The sequence below is a fragment of the Grus americana genome, chromosome 8 (genome assembly GCF_028858705.1).
Source record: "Grus americana isolate bGruAme1 chromosome 8, bGruAme1.mat, whole genome shotgun sequence".
NCBI lineage: Eukaryota > Metazoa > Chordata > Aves > Gruiformes > Gruidae > Grus > Grus americana.
This window is the reverse complement of record NC_072859.1, coordinates 23,841,806-23,863,479: the sequence shown is the minus strand read 5'-3', so window position 1 is coordinate 23,863,479 and position 21,674 is coordinate 23,841,806. Positions and strand designations below refer to the sequence as shown.

The 21,674-nt window shown below is 43.1% G+C and overlaps 1 protein-coding gene across 22 annotated transcripts in view; it reads right to left on the bottom strand.

Moving 5' to 3' along the window:
• Positions 1–21,674, bottom strand: part of PTPRF (protein tyrosine phosphatase receptor type F) — a 388,339-nt gene that overhangs the window by 282,990 nt on the left and 83,675 nt on the right. For 16 of the 22 annotated variants that reach the window (XM_054833256.1, XM_054833251.1, XM_054833262.1 and 13 more), the window contains exon 2: positions 11,401–11,481. The exons of 5 other annotated variants lie outside the window; for them this stretch is intronic. The gene's annotated coding sequence lies outside the window, so the exon portion shown is untranslated. Of the gene's footprint in view, positions 1–244; positions 331–1,675; positions 1,811–11,400; positions 11,482–21,674 lie in introns of all 22 variants that reach the window. One more of the 22 variants, XM_054833255.1, reaches the window with a different exon arrangement.

Here is a 21,674-nt window from a genome sequence, read left to right as displayed (position 1 = left end):
AGGTATGTTTAATTACTGCCATTACCAGCAGCCAGGGAAGGCTGCAAGGCACCTACTCTTCAAAGAGAAAAGGCAGCACAGGGCAGCACAGATCGTTTCAGCAACTGTAAATACTTCGCCATCTGCAGAGTCATTGGAATTAAACAACAATTTTGAAAGTGCTCATTTATTTCCCCCTCACCACACCAAGCACCCAGGCACCTACGCTGACCATATCACCATGGTATCCTCAGCATCTCCATACCTGTGGTCTGACGGATGGGCCACGCAAAGTCAATACAAAGAAATCTAAGCAGAGAGGCACGCTCATGGGTGGAGCACACGGGACATCTATACATAAAAACAAACAATACATCAACCAACTGTTATTTTTATCCATATGTAAACAGTAGCACACAGAGAAAGTAAATCTCCTGCCCTGCTTCTGCTGTAAAACTACAAGAGAATTATTTAGTATTGCAAAGGAAAATAAATTCCTGAAGAACTCAGAAAATCCAAGCCCCACACAAAAGGTGGGCTGAAGCAAATCAGAGCGTAAGACACCCAGCCGGGCAAAGGGCTCCTGTGGATACGATGATTTCCAATCAGTTAGGCCACTGTGTAATGGACATAGCTGCCAACATCTGCTCTGATGCCAGGAAGCAGCAGAGGGTTTGGAATCGGTACTGGACCTCTAGGCAATGCTAGAGATTGCATTGAAAATGTATATTGCTTTCCAAAAATGTATACGGCTTTCCAAAAAAGTGTATAGTATGGCACCTGGACCAATGAATTCAGCTGGAAAAAGTTAAGTCAATTCAGCATTTTGGAAAAACCCCACTTAAGTTTTTGTCCTGGTGGAAGTTCTCACCCAGCCCCTATGGCAAGCAGGCAGCTCTGCCAGGAGCTGCTCTGCTGGGCCAGGAGACACAGTAAGACCCTGCCCTCTCCCATGCTTGGAGGCAGCAGGAGGCAGGGAAAGAAGGTACCACCTGCCACAGCAGCTCCAGGGACATCCAGAGGTGCAAGAGCTCCTGGACCATCCAGGGGAGCCATGCTCCTGCCACCAAAAATAAGCCCATGTGTTCAAAAACTGAGATTCAGAGACTCTCTCCTGTTTCTGAACAGGTATCCTGGGTTTCTCTCTTCACTGAACTTGCTTCATGACTTGCTCTGATCAGATTCAGCTTTTCAAAGGACCATGAAAACTCCCGACTTCAAACAAAAAAGTTTAACAGATCTTCTGTGCTTCAAAGTAGGTGGTTAAGCTACAAAGAGTTATTAATTCTCCACAGTCGCTGGCCATTGCCATTCCTGTAACAGCGTGATACCCATCTAACACGTACAGTCACCTGTGTACGTTAAATTAATCCACAGGTCCCTGTGCCCCTGGATGAAGGGCCAACTTTAACCCTACGCTGCTGCTACAGTGACAAGAAAAAGCTTGGAAAGAACCTGCTTCTCCACCTGAAAGCACCCATAATTAGGAAGTGATGGATATCACTAGTAAAAGTGAGTGATGTTTTTCAGGAGCTCTCTCATCTGTAACTGCACTGTTTTCAGATAAAATAACCTTTTCTGTCAGGCAGTGTCAGGAATGTCTACAGCCAATCAGTCACTCTGATATCCAGCAAAAAATATGACATTCTTGTCATAACATCTGTAGTGTACATTTTATCAGCCCTTCTTCGTGTACCTCATCAGTAAGGGTCTCCAACTCCAGCAACGCTGACAATTTGTGTTCCTGAGATCATAGAATCACAGAATGGTAAGGGTTGGAAGGGACCTCTGGAGATCATCTAGTCCAACCTCCCTGCTAAAGCAGGATCACCTAGAGGAATAAACACATAAATTGAAACTTCCAAAAAACCTCAACCCCCTTGTATTGTGAAACAGAACTTCATTTGAACAAAATACCTTTTACAACATCATAAAATGGTATTTGCTATCTAGAGTTAATGACTATCAAGCAAAACTCAGGAGAAAGCCCCGCTCACCACTCCTGCCTGCTGGCCGGCAAAGCAGAACCACCACTAGAAACAGCTTGGAAGAAAGTCAACAAGATAAGCGGGATTATTTCAAACTTGGACACCATAAAATTTCACACTGTAGTAACTTCATTTACAAGACTTTAACAAACATTAAACCAGGAGAACAAATATCTAACACAATTAACCGAGATTACACATATGGTCTAAAGTCTCTGTGCCACTGTGCAAGTGCCAGGAGAGACTGTCCCAACAGGCAGGATGGGGCAGCTCCGTAACTACGTGTCCCTGTAGACTGTCATGGCTATCATGGGAAATAACCCCTCGACCGCCGCACCTCTGAACAAGGTGGCCTTGTCAGCTTAATGGCATCAGTTCAAAACCAAAACAAAGAAAAAAAGACCCATTAGCATGATTGAGGAAATGGGGACAGATGAGCAAGACAGACCATTAGTCTTTGGAAATGCTTTATGTGGTCACCTGTCAAGCAGCCTGGCTATGTTTTTAAGTGATTAAATCAGACCTCAACAGAAATGTTAGTGTCACTTTCTCAATATTCTAACCCAGAAAAATAATTGCATGGAATTGTTGCTAAGGTTCATGCACCAGACCACCACTCCGAACAGCAACACACTCTGCTTCTAGAAGTTACCTTACAAAATTTGATGGAGCTTAAGAGAGAGTTAACATTTCATTACTTAAGAGCCATTCTCGATCTTTAAACACAGCCAATGTATATTAATATTTAACCACTGCATGTTAGAGGTTGTGTATCACTATTATAGGCTCATAGCTATTACTTTTGCAAAGAAGAAATAGATGCTGAAGTCAATGATCACATGTTTTCTATTTATTGTGATGGAAAATAATCAGCTTCTCTGATTAGGTACATGTTTATTATATTACAAGGCAGCAATCTCCTCTGAGCACTCAATCCAATCCACGTGCTTGATATAAAGGTTTCTTAAAGGCTATGAAGTTAAACACCTGTATCCTAGAAAACACACTTGTGCTTCTAACAAAAGAAAATGCTGAAGCATTGAAGAAATTTAAACAGTTGATTATAGTGTTTCCTCTTGAATCCTGATTGAGAAAACAAACGTTTTTGTTATTAAGAGACACTACTCAAAGGGAAGCAATCTCAGTAATACCTGGCCCTTCCGAACTGATGATTAAAATTACCTGGAGGAGCAGAGCCACTGACCTGACACCTATCATTCACAAATTTCATCCTCTACAGACAAGGAGGATGGAAGTGGTTTACTGAACCTCAGAATAAGGCAGGCAGGAGGGGACTTCTGCAGGTCACTAGCACAAACCTTGCTCAAAGCAGGACTAACTTTGAAGTCAGACCATGTTGTCCACAGCCTGGCTCAGTTGACTAAGTACCTCCAAAGATGGAAGTGCCACAAACTCTGTGGATCCTTGTTCCAGTGCTCTTCCACTCTAAAGTTGAGCTTTGAGAACTCCCCTTGCTGCATCTTGTGAACTTTACCTCTTTTCCCTTCCCTGTGCTCCCCCTGGAAGAGCTGGACACTGCTGTCACCCCAGCCACCCACTTGGGGTGGGTCAGACCCTCCCTCACCTGAGCTCGGGAAGCACGGCTCCCTTGGCCCCTGCTCGCACATCTCCTGCTCCAGCCCCCAACCAGACATGCAGTCCTCTGCCGGATTCACTCCATTATTTCGGCAACTTTCTTGACTTGTCAATGCTTTTCTCATACTTGTGATCACCAGTGGGATTTGAATTACAGCTTTGCCATAAACTGGGAGGACCTCTTGTCCATCCCTTGGTTGAGACAGCAACCAATCACTCGGTCTCCTCATCCACAGGCTGACTGGACCCAGCTCCAACAACCTCCACATCTCATCTGTTCTCCAGACCCCAGCCACATCTGGGGATGCCCTCAGCCACCCCACGCTGAGCAGCACTGACCACGGCAGAACCATTACCTTTAATTACAGTCCTCTTAAAACACTCCAGATGGAGGTTGTCCTCTCTGCAACTGTTAGCTTGTGCATAGGTGGTGATCCAGCACGTCCCAAAGCAGTCTTCCACGGCTGCGCAGCCTAGGCACATCCTCAACATTTTGTATTTCCTCATCTCAGCTCATTAAGTTATACACTGCAGATTTCCAAACATTTTTTCAATCTACTGTAGCCATTTAATTCTGAACGATGCTTCACAATGCGTGAGCCCCTCTCAGTTTGGGCTTACTTGCAGGTTTAGTAAGTATTCCCTTGTTCACATCAGTAAAGAGAACAGCAAATAAAGCTCAGCCCAAGACAAACAGGGGTGTATTCACACAACTCCTCGTGCCACCCCCCTTCTTCCCCTGATTTTCACAGCAAGTTATAGGTAACTATTCTTCACGCACAGTCTTTAAACAGTTAGTTGTTTACCATGTAATTAAATACATATATTTCCCTATTCCACAGGAATGTCACAAGAGGTTATGTCAAAAGTTACTGAAGTAAAGGTAATATCACAGGTACTGCTCCCCCAGATCTCATCATCTTCTTATCCTCCAGATTCCTAGAAACTGATTAAAAATTTTGTTCCAATTCTCTAAGCATTACAGTCAGACTAACTAGTCTGTAATTCCCTGGATCTCCCTTTTTCAAAGGCAGGTACTGCATTTGCCCTTTTCAGTCCTCCAGGACCTCTCCTGCTCTTCACAATTTCTAAAAGATAATTGTAAATGGTTCAAAGGTTGCTTGGCTAGTTGCTGATGTACCCTAGGGCAAATTTCATCAGGGTCTGACTATTTGAATACACCTATCTTATCTGCTTTTTCTAATCTATCCTTTTCCTACTCTGCACTTTACTCCTATCACCTTGTTTAAATTATTTTTAATTAATGTGAAGACACACTCAAGCAATACAATAACTACATGAAATCCATTTAGTATTTTATCTTTCAGCTATAACGTTAGCAAAAAAACCCCAGACTATTCATTTACCATGACTCTGGCTTTTTGGAGATGCAGAACAAAAAAATAAAATAAAAAAAAGCAAGATTAAAGACTGTATATGGCTTAGACCAACCCTCAGCTGAGATGTCTGAAGGGAAAACATTAAGAAATGTCAATAAACTCCTTGTCTGCAAAGAAAAATTTAAAGCTAAATCTAACTACATTTTAGAAGGGACACTTTCAGTGACTAAACCAGCCTGGTTTGGTTTGAAACATTAAAAAAAGCCAACACTTCCCCAGCAGATAAAACATTTGATAATCAAATGCATTATTTCCTGTATCATTGCCTCAGTTATCTAGCACGGATCATTGCCAGGGGTAAGGTACCGAATTAGACTGACCACTGGTCCAAACCAGCACAGCAAGTCCCACTTCCCTGTGAACACAGACAGGTATCTTGAAGCACATTACGATTTTAATGCACCCACCTGTTCTAGCTATAATTTACCTTTCATCAACTGGAAATTACCATCCTCATAGCTGAGACACGGCAACTTATTACAGGAGCGGAGCTAGTTTACTTCTATGCAAAGCAAAACAGACAGCCTTAGATCATCCTCTGTGATTTCTATTTTGTTTTTCAGCAAAATGAACCAGACACAGTTGTGTGCTGCTACCACATCTCAGCTGAAGCACAGCAACTTCTTAAACTGCTCTATTTCCATCCTCAAAGATACATCAGTCTCTGCTCTGTGATCCCCTAGGCAGAAGATGCAACATTAATGGAGATTCTGGCTGTCATTCTCAAAAGCAGTTAGTGATCTGAATGCCTCAACTTCTAGTGTACCCAACCTGAAATACTTTAAAAGGTCCAATTTTCAGGAAATCATGAACACTCAGAAACTGCTGGGTGGTGGTTTTCCCCCCTCCCGCCACTGTTTAAATCCAGAATCCATTTTACCTGATGTTTCTACCTAGAAAATCCTTTTGCAAGACTAAAGCCCTAGTACTAGCCCAAAAGAAGGGAAAAAAAGAAATCATTTCCTTTTGCTAGCTGTGATGAAAATGCAAAAAATCCATACGTTCTTCCAGTCACACAAAATACAGCACTCTTGAATATGGAACCGTGAGTATTTTCTTCCAGAGTGGTACAGGGAAAACCTTCTCTCACAAAATACTATCATCAGCTTACAGTGAAACCTGCTTTACTGGACATAATAATAAAGCTTGATTTCCAACACTGCCAGGCCAAAAACCCACCCAAAAAATTTCCAAACCACATATGCTCGTACTTTTTCTTACTACAAATGCAACCATCAGTAATCCCTGTCTTGCTGCCTGACTCCCCTGAAAAACAGATCATAATTAGCAGAATCCTTGGAAATTATCCTTGAGCTAATGATGAAGAGAAAGAAGATATGAATAGAGAGAAAAGCCAGATCAGTGAAATACTGGTAGTCTTCTCTGCTGCTGTTCCTTACTTTGCTAATGGCAAAATTCAGACTATTTTAGTCAGAGGAGTTCAGTATCACGCAACTGTTCAATCACAGCTCGGCAAACATTATTTCCAGCCCCCTTAGAAATCCAGAGTTTTGCCTGGGAATACGACAGGACGCGTATCCACGTGGTGTGGTGCTCTGCCCCCCAGGAGCGGCACAGCCCCGGTGCTCCTGCAGAAGGCAACCCCGGGAGCCGGCACAGCCGGCGCGGGCACCAGGAACCCCGGCGCAGTCATAACTGTGTGGTTTTTAATCCACCATCCCGCTGGGCTCTACTTCAAACCAGGAGTCTAACCAATACTGGCTGGTTTCAGCCAAGCCTATGGTGATAGCAGATAGAACGAAACCGAGTTAATTAGAGTTAAATGAATCCTCAAAGGAGATCTCAATACCAAAACTCCTTATGCACATTAACTTATGTAGCATGTATTTTTAATGAGTTCAGCACTTGTCTTGGGTTTAAAACACACACACACGGCGTGGCAGCTATTCAAACCCATTGCGCCAGAGTGTGAGCAAGTGTTGCCAGTTATGGTGATTCTACCTTTCTTGCACAACCCTCAAAGAGCTGAATTAATTAAATAGGTAAAGTGACAAAACAAAAGCCACCTACCAATATGCTGATTATATAATAGAAAAGGAAATGAAAAAGACCAGAGGGCTAATGCTCATGTTCAATTCTGCAAATATGGCTAAACCTTGTAACATCTCCAGCTTCTGCTGATACTGGTTTTCATAAATACACTTTTGAAAACATATATCCCTGTAGACAGCTAATGCATACACCTTCAAAGCAGAAATGAATTTTACTAGTCCAAATTTGGAGCTTTAAACTTCACCCTTCCCTCTCCACACGCATTCTCCATCACCCACCATGTGAAACCAGGGAAATGGCGAGCAGTCATGCCCTTTGGGCACCAATATAATAAAGATCTCCACTCATTTGTAAGATAAAAGGACCTGTAAAGACTCTTAAGTCCAAAAAAAACCATATACAGCCATACATAGAGAATGCTGAGCTATGCCAATGAATTCAGCCGATGCCCTTTCGAGGCTGTCATTTAAATACAGCCAGAAAATACTGCTCACCGTATCAGAGTGAAAAGTAACAGATAACTCGCTGTTCTACATTAAGTATTAATATGTTCCAGCCAGTGTGGCATTAACACACAATCAAATCACTTCGAATCACACAACTTCGTGCCAACCTGTTGTAGAAACACATAAGCTATATTACAGAAAACATCCCTTTAAATTAGAACATGGTATCACAACACATTTTCCAAAATGCAAATCAATTAAAAAATAAGAATATTTAAAGAATTAGAAGAGGACAGTGGGACCTGATGACAACTGTTTTATAAAGTCAGAATGAAGAAAACTAATCGTGTAGAAGCCTCAGTTTTAACTGTGATTGCAGTCTCCAGCTTCAGTGGTAACGCTGCATGTACAAAAATCCCCCAAACAACAATCAGATATATAACATTTCCCCAGCAATAGCCAGTTCAAATGAAAAATACTGAGTTTAGGCTTTTTAATATTTTCAAGCAGTCATCACTGTAATAAAATTATTATTAATTAAAAGAGGCATGACCAGCAGGTTGAGGGAGGTGATTCTCCCCCTCTCCTCTGCTCTCGTGAGACCCCACCTGGAGTACTGCATCCTGCTCTGGGGTCCTCGGTGCAAGACAGACATTGAACTGTTGGAGCGAGTCCAGAGGAGGCCACAAAGATGATCAGAGGGCTGGAGCACCTCTCCTATGAGGACAAGCTGAGAGAGTTGGGGTTGTTCAGCCTGGAGAAGAGAAGGCTCCGGGGAGACCTTACAGCAGCCTTCCAGTACCTGAAGGGGCCTACAGAAAAGCTGGAGAGGGACTGTTTACAAGGGCATGGAGTGAGAGGACAAGGGGTAATGGCTTTAAGCTGAAAGAAGGTAGATTTAGGTTAGACATTAGGAAGAAATAATTTCTTGTGAGGGTGGTGAGGCACTGGCACAGGTTGCCCAGAGAAGTTCTGGATGTCCCATCCCTGGAAGTGTTCAAGGCCAGGTTGGATGGGGCTTTGGGCAACCTGGTCTAGTGGAGGGTGTCCCTGCCCATGGCAGGGGGGTTGGAACTAGATGATCTTTAAGGTCCCTTCCAACCCAAACCATTCTATGGTTCTATGATTAACTTCAGGACTGTAACATTCAAATGGAAACTTTATGTATTTTAATATATCCTTGAAAGAGCACCCCATAACACAATTTTAGTTTAAATGAATGTCAAAAGACTGCTTCAGGATGGACCACAGTCTTTAAACTCCTGAAAACTAATCTGTATTCTGCTAATCTAGGTTAGAGTTTATCTTCAGGGGTTCTCCTGTAACATTATTCCTTGATGCTTTAGATTCAGCCTGACATGATTGAAAAGCCTTTACTTTTCTCTCTTCCCCCATTCATCTGAATAGCAAACTACACTTTTTTTCCCAGGTCCTCCTGCCCCCCCCCCATCACATGGACTTTATCAACAAAATTATTTTAAAAGAAAACCTTACAGATAAACTATGACCTAGATCAGGGAGATTGTGCCCTATTTATGTTCAAAAGAACTGATTTACTTTAAAAGATGTTATTGCATGCCACTCAAACCATACTTTCAGCCACATTTTGCATGGACTGAGTCTGTCATCTTTTATTTCCTAAAAGCTGAGTTTACATTAAGAATGATAGAAGAACTTCTCAGGGTCAGCTGAAAGTATATATAACTGCACATACCAGAAAAGAAGTGCTATAAAACTGAGAAGCCCTCAAGGGCCACCGTTTTGCTGAGGAGCAGCATGACCAAGCTGCTCCTGTAATGTTGCCACTGCTCTTGGTTCAGTTTTGTCACCCCGTAGCATCCTCCCAGGAGGGTGGCTGTCTCCAACCTAGGATTGCTCTAAGATGCTTCCCAACACAGTATAAAACTATATGCAAATGATGAATTAAGAAATGAAAGTCCTAGAGATGACAGAGACTCTTCTGTACTTCAGATACTGTCTTGGGTTTGCATCTCACCAAGTTAACCCATCACTGAGATGCGTGTAGCCCTGCTGCCTGTGCCAGCCTGGCTTCGTGCTGATGACTCCATGGCCGGGTGAACCTGCAAGGGGTGGAGGAGCTGGTGGAGAACAGGGGATCTGACCTGTCTGTACCTCCAAGTACCCAGCACTCCCTCATCTCCACTCTCCTGCAGGAGAGGGGGATGCAGTCTTCAAACTCCGCCCTTCAGTGGGCACAGCAGCCCAGAGCCTTTCTGCTCACACTCCCACGTGCATCCAAACGCAATCTTGCCAACCCTGGGCTCACCTATGAGGAAAAGCAAGCATGCAATATGCCGTGCCAAGACGTTTTTCCCTACCCTGCTGTTTCTGTGAAACACAAGGTTTCTGAAACCGGCCCTCCCATTTGTGCCATCTTTGCCTAACCCCTCAGATGGCACATCCCACCACCCAAGCATCATCTCCTACTGCACCTGCCATTGCCCGACCCAACGTCATCCACGCCTGGCAGGATCTATTCCAAAAGGCTTTGAGCCCAAAAGCTCTTGCTGTCATCTAGCTTTGCTAGCAGGCTTTTCTCCACCTCCCAGGACCACGCCAGCAGTACTTCCAAACACACATACGCAAAGACAAACCTACTCCAAGTGCTTCGATCGCCACTTAAGCGACAAGACCAGTTCCTGGGCTTAGAGAAATCTTGTTTATTTCAAGCATCAGCATCTTAGCTAATGAGTTTTTGCTTCTCGTCCGCACTCCACAAATACTGGGCTGAGTAATGCATAGCCTAATTGACTGTTAAGGTCACTGGCCAGCTCTTTAATCTTATTTAGTATACTTTGAGACAGTTCATGAGTCATTAGGGCTTCATTCTCGGGGACACAAAGACACGTAATATACATTAATAAAGAGCATAAATGTAATCCAATGTGTGTATTTTACAGATTGCTGAATTAGAAAGATGGTGTTAAATATTTCTTTGCAATGTTATCATTTTAATAATGTTGCTTATTTTAATATACAATAAAAATATTTAATTGTGAGAGCCTGCTGGTGTCTTTGTAATTTGCAATGTTGCCATAGCTCTAAGAAAATTCCTTAAGTAGTAAAAGTCACGCTTAAAATACCAACTTGAAGGGAAAGAAGGGCTCAAGGGAGACCTATCTTAAAAATTCCTTACTTGAAGGGAAAACAGACGACATTTTTCAAGCTGTTATTCATGATATTTATGATGTAAATTGTAATTCAGCACGCACACATGTGTCAGGAACTTTGCAATACTTTTGCAAGGGATCAGCATCACTAATCAGGCACTGAAATCCAATTTCTGGGAGAATCTGGGAGCTCAAAGCTGAACAGTTTAGCTGGCTTGGAAAGACCTTTTAAAAATAAAGTTAAACAGTAATTATACATAAATGTGCTTGAGAAACTTTACACCTGTCTTGACATGAATCAGATCTTTGCATGGATCATGACATTCTTGGCATTGCTTTAGGTGATTGGGATGGCATTAGCTTAGGCAGGGTAAGAATTCATCAGCCACAAGCCTAGACAGGTAGGATAAAGGAGTTACTGACTCAAAAAAGCATGACAGCTTATCTGTTGAAAGTCTAAACATGTTAATTATTTAACATAAACAGATCTGCTGATATTTTTAGAAAGGCATTTCAACTCATAAGTAACAATGTTAAAAAAAGGACACCAGTAACCCTAATCATATTTTCCACAGGCCCACCCAGCCCCTTGCAGATTTTTTCTGCTAAAAGTTAGACCCGGGGGGGGGGTGGGGGGGTGGGGGGTGTGGGGAGTGGGGGGTGGGGTGGGGGTGAAGAAGAAGAAAAGAGGCAAAGACAGGTAGCTACCTTTAGGGATTAGGACAATAGAGAAGTTGCTGGCAATCAGCATTTGACTGCTGGCTATGCTACAGACTCCGCCCGCAACCTTTATCTCCCTGTGCCTCAGTTCCCAGTCTGTAAAGCAAAGGTGATAAGGTTTCCCTACCTCACAGGAACATTCTCAGAATAAATCCATAAATGCCTGGGAGACACTGAGACACCACTGTGACAGAGGCCATAAAAATACCTAGGAAAAAAAACAAACATAAAAATAAGTGTAATAAATGACTGTAACAGCAGAGACATTCACAGACTAAATGTAAAGCAAAGGTTAAAGCTTCGCTTAACAACATATATTTCCCATCCTGGGGAAGAAGTGGTTCAGTTCAGCACATATTCCCATTGGGACACTCTCAAAACCATGACAGCAAGGGACAGTTTCCCCTCTACTACTCGGACACAAGACCGTCATGATAATCCACCACCATATACAGATGCAGATGGGAAAGGTGTTTCCTTTACAGATCACAAGCTCGAGCTCTCCATTACAAGCACCACATCAAAGAACCCCGACCACAGTGACAGACCCCAACATACTGACAGTGCTCTTCCTCAGTCTCTGTATCCAGTAACTACTGCAGAACTGAGTTCCCCCAATAGTTAAAAAACTTCTAATTTTCAGCCTAACATTTATTCCTGAATAGCTTTTATCCATTAGTTTTCATGCCAACATTGATCCAGCAGCTTAAATAGCTTTTCCCTATTCCTGAAGTTTATTTCCCTAACGATAAAAATTAATTACGCCACCTCCCTGCCAGGGCTCATTTTACCGCCCAAACCAAGCAAGTTCATGGAGTTTGCTCTCAGGAGACTCCCCATCCTTGAGATTACCGACATCTTCTGTTACCCCACTTCACCATCTTCTGCCCAGCACCATCCTTGCAGCTCATTGTCACCTTGCGACTGCACAAAGTAAAAATGTGTTTCTCCAGTATTTCCAATTGCTAACACCCTCCATCCTACCAAGCTCAGAGCAAAAATTTATTTCCCCTAATGCCTCCTAAGGTCATGACCCTGCATGCTATCAGCATGGAGATACATCCCACTTCCACTGCTCCAGGTCTCAAGCTCTTTCTGAAAGACATCCCGACCCTTCACCGCCCTGACCATGCCTCCCACCTGTCCTACCCACAGTGCTCTGAGCCCTCAGGGTCCACACCACGGTGTCAGGGACATTACAGGGAACGTGCACAGTCTCCCCAAAAACACACCTCCTATCTTCAGGATCAACTTGGCTCAGCAACCGACGGCTGGAGCTCGATTTCACCATTAAGTGTTCTTTAACGTGAGCCAAATGACTACAGCCCTCAGAAGGATAAGTGATTCAAAATTATGCAAATGTGTAGAATGTGTTATTTAGTCTTTATCATTTACAAAGTACTCATTTCATAAACAGTTTCAATACTCTTTCAGAGAGTGTGACAGTGCCCTGAAATTTGGGTCCCTGACAGTTGCCGCATCATGCACTGACTGCATCACTGATGGGGCAGGGGAGGAACGCCACTGGTGCACTCCAGCTCCGAGGTGGGACACAGGGCTCAGACAACCTGCCCACCCACTGCCCCACGCACTTACGGATACCTCCACCTACCCTCTCACCACGCACTGCCTGGAAACCCTCTCTCATCCCCTCACAGCCTGAGCTGACCGGGACAACAAAAATCCCCTCACTTTTTTTTTCTTTCTGGGGAGAGAGGGCAGTTCCCTTCCTCCTGACACGGTGAATGGAACCGGCTCGTGAGCTGGTCGGACAAGCGCTGGAGCTGGCAGGAGGGGAACGGCAAGCTCACCCCTTCTGCTGGCAGCCTGCTGCCAGATCAGACTGGGACATATTGGAAACCTCAGCCCAGGGAACTAGAATTCAGTCACCTTTCCAAGGACTCGGATCCATTTAAAACTGTGCTCTAATAACCTTGACAAACAAATATATTATGCAATTTTATGTTATGCAGCGTTGACTTCAATGACTCTGTAGCAGTGCTTACTCTACTATATTTACTTCTGGCACACACCGGCAGCGTTCCCTGCAGTCATACAGAGCGTGTTCCTGTTTTCAACCTGGAGGTCTTACCCTGCCAATATCTATGCACAATGCTCCTCAATATGCTTTTCATAATTTTGACCATGTTGTCCCTCTTTCTTCTGTCCCTGCAAGCTCCCTTGTAATACGACATGTCGTAAGTTATTTTCCCCTCTCATACAGGATCCCAATTTCCTACCCCAGCATCTCTCCCTCAGTGTCAGGTCACCAGCTCCCACCTTCAGCTGTCCCACACTGTCAGTCTCCATCCCTCAGGTCAGAACTTTAGAGAAGCACCCAGGCACCTCCTGCTTTGAGGAAAGCCCTCTTTTAGGCATGCACACATCCACCTTGATGCTCATGACAAAGGCTAACATACTACATAAATAGAAGATAAGATTATACAAACCTGTTTTCTCTCTTCCCCTACAACTAACCCGATGACCATTTCGGTACTGGCTCTTTTCACTCTCTTAATCAGCTAGTCTGTTGCAAGAATGGCAATCACATCTGAGTGGAACCCATCCAGCAGTAAGTGCTTTGTTAAATCCCAGGACACCTTGTATACAGAGAAGGATACTTAAGCTACTTAAATGACAACCCTTTATTAAATGCATAAAAATGCTTGAAATTTCTGTAAGCCAACAATTTAAATCAATATCCTCCCTTAAACCAGTCTTTGCTGCTAATTGTTACATCACTTTTTCTGCATTTCTTTTGAATTTATTCTTTGGAAACCTATGGAATTTCCTATAGTTCTAACACACATAGCTGCAGTTGTCCACGGTACACGTACATGTATTTCAGTAAAAACTCCTTTCTGCCAAAAGTCTAAGTAGATTTTGCATTTGTGTAGTAGGGGCAGTTCAAGTCAACTATGCTCAGCTACACCACAGTGGCACTACTGCTAGGAAAGGAAGGAGAAACGTGCCACAAAACCAAAACAAAACGCACTTCCCATCTGAGATGGGCTGGACCAGGCTCCCTTCAGAGGCCATTAAAGCCTCCGAAAAATGGAAATATGGAAATAATAAGACAGAGTGAGAGAGCAAAGAATTTTAAGATGAGGTTTGAAAATACTCTCAGTCATACCAAGCACTGTTTAATATGCAATTTAAGACCCCTAGAAACCCCTGCCACAACAGGACCTGTGCACAGTGATCGCTTACGCTCTGAATTTCTTTGCATCTGTTTGTCTAACATGTATATTTAAAATTTTACACTGATTCAGTTTTAGATGTCATAGCCAACTTTATAGAACAGATGTTCTGCTTATACAAGGAGAGGGCATATAAACATTAGGCATTTGCTGTTGAGGATTAAACATTAACAAAAAAATTTAATCAGCAGTGACGAAAGTGGTAATGGCACTGGAGATAACCTCCTCCGTGAAGCACGCTGCAGTCTCCATCATGCTAATTTAGGTTGTTCAAAGCCTAAAGTGACTCAAGAGAGACCATACCAATAGCATCTCAGCACACTAAATTTCACACAGCTTCCCCCCTTCCTCAAGTTAAACTCGAGGCTGGCAGGAGTAGCGGAGAGGCTGCCGAGAGCCTCCCCATCACGCACAGCGGCGCAACGCTGCACGTCGCCCTGCAGCACCCTGGAGCAAGAGCTCGGCACCTACAGCTGCACCTGGAAACCTCTGCAAGCAAAAGCACGAGCACTACCGCCACGGTTTTTGCTAGTTGCTGTGTGTCAAGCCCAGAGGAATATTTTCAGAAACTCAAGGCTGCTTTTTCAATCTATGTGACAGTATTTACTGAACAGACAATACCAGTAGCCATGAGCATTTCATGCAGCACTGACAACAGCAAGGAATTCCTCGTTTCTTGGTAAGCTCCCATGCTGGCTGACACAGCAAGAGGTGCTGCGAGAGGCCAAGAAAAGCCGCAACTTATCACAAGAAAATGGCAAATTGTGAAAAACCTGTATCGCAAGGTTAGCTGCCTAGGCACAGCTTTAATAGAGCTCCATAAATACCTCAGTCTAACACTGACAGAGGTTAAAAACCTATTATCTTTCCCAAATGACAGTGTGAACATATGTTCAATCGAACACCCCGCCCCACCAAGCTACAAAGTAGACACTGCTCTTTCTGTTCCACAAACACAAACCACAGGGAGCATTTTAAATGAAAGCATTACGAAGATTACATTAGGCAAGTTTGATCTACTGTAAAACACTCACACACAACATTAAGAGGGAGAACAACCTTTAACACCTGCTTTCTCTTCAAACATAGCATTATCTCTGCGTATGGCTTGGCTATTAATGGGATGAAATCTCAAGCTAAATTGCATGGCTTACTCCACCAGCAAAGAATACTTTAAATGTTTGGGACCTAGTGGCCCACTAATACCAAACCGGTGAGAATATTCTTCTAAAAGTGTATACTCCGCTGAGCAGCTCTGTGCAGCGGAGAAGGTTTTCACCTCGGTGTGAAATGTTGTGACACACGAGGAGACGCGGCAGCTGGAAAAGGCCTGCGCGATCCAAGCGGTGTTGAAAGTCATCATCATAAATATTCACACGCAGACTGATTTGTTTTCTTACCAATAGCGCATTGTTATTCACAAATATTAATTAGTTTCTAAATACCACCTGTTACTCAGCCCTGCCCTCCGCTGCGTGCCATGAGGCTCCCCGGCAGCAGAGGCTTGCAGCCCCACCGCGCTGCTTGGAGATTTAATGATGTCTCAACTTCCACAGCTCGCTCAGCTACTGGGAGGGAGGCAGGGAATAATTACTTACTTATGTCTTTCTCTGCCGACCTCTCTGGAGGATGAAAAGAGCAGCTTTAATGGCCTCTGAAGGGAGCTTGGTCCAGCCCGTCTCAGATGGGAAGGATGACAGCTGCACTGGTAGGTTTTTGGATTGGAGAATGGTTTTAAAGATCCGAACTTCAAAGATCTCAACGAGGGGAGAGTTCAAGCTCAAACACTCTCCCTACTGGAGGGAGGAAAGCTTCTAATGCAACCACTCGCGTTTCCAGCCATCGCTCACACTTTAGACAGAGCTGAGGCACCAGGAATTGCCTGTCACATCCTACAGTATAAATAAATCTCTGTCTGCCAGGAGGAAAGCTGTTACAAACCTAAGCAATTTTATTTGGATTTCTTTAGATCACTTCCTCAAAGGATCTTTTTGAAGGCAAGAGATACGGGTGTAGGCAGACAATCAATGTCAGGTACGCAGGAGTGAGTCCTCCTCCCCACTAGCAACGGCAAACATGTTCCCTCCTCCTCCTAATTATATGCATCACCCATAACATGAGAAAGTTGGGCAGAGCACTGATAAAATGCTCGAGCTGGTAGCACACTTAAGGTTGAAGAAGTGACACAGATGAATAAGTACTGTCTTGGTCTCTCTACAAACCCTGGATGCAAGATGCCTCAGACCTCTGAAACATGCTCATCCTGCTCGTTGTCAAGCACAGACAACTAGGGAGGATAAGCTTATTTTGGTGAATTCAAATACAAGTGGAAAAAGGTATGGGACTAACTCCTTGAGTCAGGGTTCACACCTAGACCCACTGGAAGAGACAAACCCGAAGCATCCTCCTCACAGATGCCAACTGAAAGACTCAGGCTCCAAAACCCAGCATTTGACATCTCCATCGTCTTAGGAAGCAGCGCTGCCTTTTCAGTGCAGATGCAGCATGAAGGTTGTTATCCCACAGCTGACAGACTTGGTACCAAGGCACGGACATCACTCTGTACGCCTCCCGGGGAGGAGACACAGTCTATTCAATACAACTTTCTACAACATCAGATTTTTCTTACCAGGTACACAGCATGATTTCACTGGTACAGTCCAATCTGAATACTACGTAAAAGGTTTTTTTAAGATCTTATGCATCATACCATCAGCTCTACAGAACAATTTAACCTTGTCCTTGCTAAATATGGAACAGGGGAGTTGCAGCCAGTGCTTGCTACCCTAAAACTACTAGGAAAAAAATTCTGCAATGGTCCCTGCAGACAGCAATAACCCAGGATTATTCAGGATTTTCTGAGAGTTTGTTTAACCTCATGTTCAAGCTCCTAAGCCTGTAAAATTCACAAGTGGGAGGACAAGAAGCACCCAAGAATTTCTACAGTCATTTTCCCAGTAACTGACAAACATGGTGCTGAATTTCTTAGGGACTTGAATGGCTAAAGCTGAAGTTAAGCTTCACTAGAACTATATTTAGTTCTGCACAAATACAAATTAGGAAACACTTTCTTCCCAGTTACTAATGCAGTGTGACAGGAAACAATAATTTGCTCAGTGTCTAATGTTACCTTTGGTGAAGATCTGCCTTGCAGAAATTGTATATTGTATAATAAAGAACTAAGCTGATACTCTGCAAATCAGTGAGAAAACTCATTTAAGAAGATGAAGAAACATTTCATTTGCACATGTCTGAGCTACACTGGTCTTAGCTATGCAGATAGAGTTACTGTTGAGGCATCTTTTGCTTTGATTGTAAAGTACAAAGTGAGTTTGTTTTCCAAATCGTACATTAATTTATTCAAGAACTCCATGGATATCTAAAGAATATCATGGCTTCTCCAAAGTGTAAAACGGAGCTGGGCAGAAAGAACAATTAAAAAAAATAAAAAATAAATCCATCTTTCACGATTTCAAGTGCCAGTTTATCTCTATGGAAAATGCAATTCTGGGTCACAAGGGAGCTCTCAGCTCAGCAATCACTTCAGACTTCAATGTCTACAAAACACAAAAGACAACAAAATGCATGATTCAAATGAAGGGCTAGTTAGACCCGTGGAGAACCAAGCCACGATTGTACAGAGGAATCCCACGTGCTTCAGAAGTGTTCAAAAGGGCTGCACTCGAAAAATCCTAGGCATGTGGTGGAGAAGAAACCCTGCGCCTGCCTACTGCAGCAAGAATGCCAACCGACAGGCTTGGTGTTTCCAAGCCGTCTAACACAGCATCCCTACACACTGAGGAAGTTAGAAAGCATACAACACCACAGCAGAAACAACATGCCCTTTCTTTTGGCACCGCCGGGCAAATATTTGCAAGGCCCTTTACCATACTGAGTCACATGAGTACTTCTAGAGCTGGAGGAGTTGGCATTTCGTGCTTGGCTGAAGTGATTAAGACCCCGTATAACCAGGGAGATGCACTAAGTATCTGCATCCTGACATGCTGGTGACCATTCCAGTTGCAGATCCCTTTGAGATAGAAGGCAGATGAGCACTTGGCACTATCTGAAAAACCAGCAACACCCAAGACTATTTCAGCCAAAGCAGGACTACTAAAATAAACACACATCTTTGCCTAATCTTCCACAGCTTGCTTTGGGAAGGAAAAAAAAAAAGGAAAGAAGCTGAAAAATGTTTGGTTTCTTGGTAGTGTTTTGTAAAATATTATCTCTTATTTTGGCAGTAGGTTCTTGGGAGCAGGTAGAACATCAAAAATTGAGTTCTGGGAACAAACCAAACAAACCTCCCACCATAAGCCAAAGCATTTCTTAAGACAGTCCAATTCTGAACAATCTCTCTCACCTACAGCACCAAGCACGACTAATTTTGATGAACAAGTTACAAGGATTTCCAAGGAGAAATGACACCTTCACTACTCCCGCTTGTATGAAATCTAGGAACGCTTTATATGCTTTATCTTCTTTGAGGATCCTGCGGCAAGGGGAAAAACTCATGTCCCAAATGCCTATAAGGTCAAGTGCATCAAAAGTTCTCATACAAGTTCACCAGCAGCCAGAGCTGCAAACTGAAGATGCCTGTTTAACTGTGTCCTTGCACCCAACTGGGATATTCATTAGGCATAATAGTTTGCCTTGGGGAACTCAAGGTTTGACCAGGAATTTTACTTCTGATGCCCATAACATCCCTGCCTGTGTTTTACTTCCTACATTTTTACTGTAACAAGGTAACTCCTACAGTGCTTTCTGTATTGATCAGCAAAAGCAGTGCTGAAGTCAAAGAACGTTATCTTGTCTACATGGCTGGAGGGAGGGGGACTACATTTTTTTTTTCCAGATATATGTGACACGCTACCATTTTATCCAAGCACAGCGAACATCTCACCCCCATCCCCAGTACTGCCAAAGGAGCAGGAACAATTGCAAATCTGCATCGCAGGGGTAGAGATGCACGTTAATAGGCAGCCCACAGTTCTTGCTGAGTACCGAAGGGAAGCAACTACGTCACCTTGTTCTGAGATGTCCCAGATTAAAGGCTTTTCTCTATTTCAGCGGTACTGACACAGCCAGACCAGTGGGTCAATACAGGCACGAGCTTGATAAAACAAGATGTGGCTGAAGCTCTTCATGCACCTGATGCAATATCAATGTATCTTCTCCCTGCTCTTGTGTTATTCCTGTACACAAAGCACCACAGCAATGCTCTGGGTGACTGAACTTTGCTGGAGAGACCAGACTGAACTTTCAGCAGTCGAAGCACACGTAGGCCACATTCACCTTCTAGTTGCTTAGAAGCTTTTATTAAGTTATTACGTGACTCCCATCCTTTGCTTTTCTCTCAAAGGAGAGGATGCAAAGCAAAACAAGATGAACAATTTTCCTGGAACAGACTAACTTTCACTAGAAATCTTTCCCACCTTCTCCCACTCCTCCCAAAGACTCATACTCTTACCCTCTTTATCACAGTGCTAAAATAATCAGGAGTAAAAGTAGGAACCGTCTTTCTGATACGAGTTACCACGTAGCACCTTCTCTCCCCCCTCAAAGAGTACGGACCTTTTAAAAAAAATGCACAATGTGAATGGAGTCTCCAAGAACTTAACAGAGGTTTAAGGAACGAGGAGACAAGGATGACAGGCATACAAATTACCATTAGCTACTGAGTAATCAAAGGGATAAAGACACATGTTTCAGGAATTAAGCGGAGCTAATTATTAGGAATTAGGATTAGAGTTACTCTTTTTAAGAAGAAACTAACTACTACACATCAGCCTACTGTGTCTCTTCTTGCACGTACAGTATCTGGCACTGTGGATGGGATGCTTGAGCGATGGCTCTCGTCTCATCCAGAGCATCTGTTCCTCAAGAGCCACCCCAACCTTTGAGTCTGCCAAGCACAAAGCAGAAGGAATATTTCATTCTATACACAAGATCTCAAAATCCCAGCTTTCTGCATTGTATAAGCCATGGTAACGCCATTGTCCAAGAAAAACCTGTGCTGGTACTTAACCAGAACTTGGAAGAGGAGCAGAACGCAGTTACTGCTGCTTTGTTCAGGATGAGCTAGAAAGGAGCACTCCCCAAGCACTGCCCAGTGGCTCCCCACCTCCTCTTATGCAAGATTTTAACTCCACATCAAGCAGACTCTTGTACAGAAGTGACTTGAAGGAAATCTAGACGACTTTGAAGTTTCCTAGAAAAAGAGAAGACCACACTTCTGTCAACACCAGAAGAGCAGAACACCTTTAGTACTGGGTACAAAAGCAAATCCGAGATAATAAAATGTTACAAAACTAATGCGAAAACATACAATAGAAAGGTTTGTTTCTTTTTAATCCATTGCAATTCATTGCATCACACTATCACAACAGGATAATCTTCAAGTAGCTAGCGTTAACATCTTGCTACAGCATAAATCCAAGAAAAGCAATAAAAAGCATGAAGGAAAATTTCAGAGGAACTATTAGACCAAGTTCACATTAGTGTTGCCTGAAACGTGTCCTCCATTACACCGAAAAGCTGATGTTTATCTGTCTCTCTGCAAGGCTTTTGACACAAAGCCCAAAGACCCATAAGAATGCATTAACATTGGAGAATTAGCAGCAACATCCAAACCGGTAAACAATTACCGCCAGCAAACCCTCATCCTAAGTATAATCAAGCTTTCTTAACACCTCTACAAAAATACTACTTTTTTCTTTCCCTCTCCCTTAAAAGGGTGAGAAAATTAGAAATAAAATAGCATCAATCTGCATGAACCTAAAAGATTTTCCTTTCAGCAGCAGCAACGCTACTGTCCCAAACAAGAGCTGGAATTGCAATAATCATTCAGACTGGAATATCCAGTCCCTGCCAACTGACTAAAGGTGAGCTGCAGCTTAAAAATAAAATACACGTGTCTGAAGTGGAAATAGATGAACACTGTATCACACACCCATTAGTACAGAATGCATTATAAATTATATGCATTATAAATGCATATTAAATGTGGATGGATATACTCACAAAATCTAGGCAAGCATATTTTTAAAGGAAGAAACAGCTTTCCCCACTCCCATACCAGAATTATCATGAGTTATAATCCCCAGTGAGTGATCTGCTATAACAGAAAGTATTAAAATAAAGAGCACTTTAAAAAGTTATTTACAATACAAACACTTTATTTTTTGCTTAGTAAAATAAG